This window comes from Poecilia latipinna, unplaced genomic scaffold (genome assembly GCF_001443285.1).
Source record: "Poecilia latipinna isolate Pla-1442-1.1 unplaced genomic scaffold, P_latipinna-1.0 Scaffold657, whole genome shotgun sequence".
Classification (NCBI taxonomy): Eukaryota; Metazoa; Chordata; class Actinopteri; order Cyprinodontiformes; family Poeciliidae; genus Poecilia; species Poecilia latipinna.
This window is the reverse complement of record NW_015113273.1, coordinates 149617-153449: the sequence shown is the minus strand read 5'-3', so window position 1 is coordinate 153449 and position 3833 is coordinate 149617.

Genomic DNA, 3833 nt, shown 5'->3' with positions numbered 1-3833 from the left:
GGCGGTTCATGTTAGGGGGGCTTTAGATCTGTTTCTCTCAGGTGCTCTCTTTCTGTGCCACACTCAACTTCAATTTATAAACCAGGTTATCCTCAACATAAAGGACTATGTAATGTACTCAAAAAACCAGTTATACCTCCCTTTCTTAACAGAATTTCTACCATATACCAAGTTACAAACGCTGACTTAATTTTCCGTATTATTTTTACTATCTGGTTTAATGCAGATCAAAGCAAAGCGTTGCCACCAAGGTACTGTAGCAGCACTGGCTTGTGAGACTTGCTTGGTAAGATTAAGCGACTGTTGTCTTCAAGATGTAACTTGTTTAGATATTACCAATAATTTATGTTTGATTAAATATTGTAAATCTTTGTGTTTTTTTTATGTAATAAACTTTCTAATAACCTGAATCTGTATTTCTTTCTGCGTCAGACTTGCATACTGACATATTGGATGTTGCAACAAATGAGTTTTTAAAGAGACACGCCCAATTTCAAGCTGTTAAATAACAAAGTCATATTTGATATATCCACCATTTTTATAACAACTGAAGTTAACGTAGTTACTTGATTGTGCTGTAAAATGACACTTTGTGTCTGGAAAACATAACACTGCTCCTTTAATTTGACTTCATGAGCTTCCTTTTATGTAAAAAGGTTTGTTTTATGTACTTTCCAGGCACATAGTGCCATTTTATAGCACAATCAACTGTTGCATTTAAAATGGTGTATACATTGAAAATAACTTGAAATTCGCTTGACTATCATTATAGTTGAAATCGGTCTGTCTCTTTAAGAACCTCTTACACTTGTGTCTTGTAATGTTGGCACGTTTAGTTTTCACCTCATTTTATTACTGCTGATGCAAGGAAACACGAAGTCGGCCTTTCAAGTCAGAGTTGCTCCCAGTTTCCCAATGGTTAATTCGACTTTGGGTGGCATTCCAGTAGACCCCCCCCCACCCCCCAAAAAAAAATTCCAAGTTGTAATTTCCCATTTTCGAGTACAACTTGAACGCAGCGCAAGGAATAAAACATGTATGGGATAGGTTCGTCTTCCACACAATTTATTCCAGGTATTTGGGTGGGTTGTGGGAGCGTTGGAAGCGAGAGCTCTTACTCCCGTCACAAGCCCTCATTAAACATATCCGATGCAGGACAGACTTATTTGTTTGATCTGTGTCTCGTCTTGTTCATCTGTTTGAAGCCTTCTTGTGTTCCTTGCATTATGCATGGGTGTTAGTTCAGCTTTGTGATTTGCATTTTGGTTGTCATGAGGACTTTTCAGAAGGTGAATCCAGTGAAATGAGAGCAATTCTGGCCTTTATAAAAAAATGTTTACAGCTGTCTGTCGTTTCTATTCCTTTTATAACTGATCTTCCTTGAGGTGGGGGGGAGGGAAGCTGTCGATGGTTTTAAAAGTGACAACAATAAAATGTTGAGTGATCATGTCCGATATGGACCTTGCACGCGGGCCCTTAAATTTTCCAACATTCTAATAATTTGGCTCACACACACAAACACACACACATTGAAGAACACGTAATGTGCAGCCCCGTTCTGTGTGCAACAGCAAATTCATGGTTGAAGCTTCTCCGCGTCCGAATTGATTTGCAGTTTTCTCAGAGGTCTGACCTGCCGATTCCATCTTCAACTGATTTCCCTGAGGACAATTTAAAAAAAAAAAAAGGAAATAAGAGAAGATGTGCTGCAGGTTTTTTGATCGCAGCAGTAGCTCTGATGTCTGCAGAAAAACAAGGACTCATAAGATTGTTCCCATCTAGCCATCGGCACGATTGTCTCTAAGCTTTAATCAAATAAAATTACATGTTAACTGATGCACTTGTAGACTTATTTTGATGCATTTAATGAACATCAGTTTTCAGAGGAAAAATGTGCGATAAACTCTAGCTGACTAGTTGGTGTATCTCTACCCCCAAAATTTAAAATACAATCTTGAAAATTTAAAGGATTCACACATACACCAACCTAAAACACAGAATTATCGTTTAGGAACTAAACGATAATTTAATAGCATAAAATAAATGTTTATTCCTCTTCTGGTAGTTCGGAGTTCATACTGCACTTCCTGTATTTAGAGCCAAAGTAGTTCAGTGATAATTAGTCTGATTAATCTTCTGGAGCCTATTTGCAGTTTATTTAGGGGTATCAGAGTGAAGACAAATGTGTGCCATATTTTTAAAGGGGCAGTGTCACGTAAAATCAACTTTTATGAGCTTTGTCATGTTAAAATGTTTTCCCCCTCATCAACAACATATGGAGTTTTGAGTTTGAGTGTTGCTTTGTTTCTTTCATGCATGTTTGAGAAATCCTTTAATCTCCATGTCAACCATTCAGCTGTGCAAAACGTATGGGTGGACCTAGCTCTGCCTTTGGGGCTCAGTTTCCGCCTCACAGAGCAGCTCCTCCCCTCGACTCCCCCACTCAGCTCCTTCAGACTAGCCATCAGCAATTAGCAAACACCTGGTGGAACTGAGCATCTGCTGAGCTCATTATAGGGACTACTGCTCAGTGAAATGTAAAAAAAAAATTAAGTGGTTAAAAAAAAAAGGAAAATCCCATGAAGTTTCAGAAAGAGCAGGAGGTTTTAAAGAGACAGAGGCCCAATTTCAAGGTATTAAATCACAATGTAAAATGTCTTTTATGTTGTATTTGGTATAGCATTCTTCTCAGCTTTCGTTAACATAGTTACTCGATTGTGATATTAAATCACAATCAAGTGATTGTGATTTTATCTATATAAAGGGGCAGTACTCTGTGGAAAACGTACAGTACTGCCCCTTTAAACTTTCATTTGCAAGACACTTTAGGGGAAAATAAAAATTCTAACACCTTACAATTCTGCGCAACTTTCACACGAAATCCTTATAAATCACCCTGACGTTTGTTATTGTAACATGGCAAAACATGGGCAAGCCCAAGTGGTGTGATCACTTGTGTAGGGTATTGAATTTATGTTCTTATTAGACGCCACTAAGTACCACAGGATGTCTGCTCTGAGAAATAAATCACATTTAAAATGAACAGAAATTTACAGGCAGAACACTTTGGTTGTTTTGTCTTTTCTCGCAGGAGGCTCTCACTCTTTTGAAGTATTGCTCCAGACCAGTTTGGTCCTGTGTCTGTGGTAAACATGGCTGCCTGGAGGTCTGTCTTCCCTTAATGATAAAAATGATATCAGCTAAGCGAGCGCCGTGACGAAACAATGGCAACACTTGTTGGCTGAGAACATGCACTCAGTACAGTCGGATGTCACATCAGTGTTGGCTGGGATTCCCCCTTTATCTACCGTATTAAACCGATCTCATCGGGTCATCGCCTATAAAAGAATCAAACATCCCAACGAGGCCCGTCTGCAACTGAAACAAAGACACATTTCAGTCTCTCGCAGACCCTGGCGATCTAATCTCCGCTTGACAACTGATAAATGTAACTTTGTTTGGGATTTCCCTCAACCTGCTTCTATTCCGACTTGGTCGTCCGCCAGTGGAAGTGAGTGCAAAATGGCCCGCATAGAAAAATAAAATCAGACGGCGTTAGTTAGAGTTCAGTTCTGCTTCCTAATCTAATTCGAAAGCAAAGAAGAAAAAAAAAGCCTTGAGGCTGAGTGAGCGAGTGAGTCTGAAAGCCTTATCAAAGAGAGGATCAGGAAGGGGGGTGATGTCAGGATCCTGATGTAAGGATTGTGTAAAAGCCAAAGATTTTGCACTGCTTTAACTCGCCAAACGTCGACTTGTGGATATCTGCAGCATTCAGTCTGTGCACGTTGAATAACTATGAAGCCGAAGAGAGTGTAATATATATATATATATAT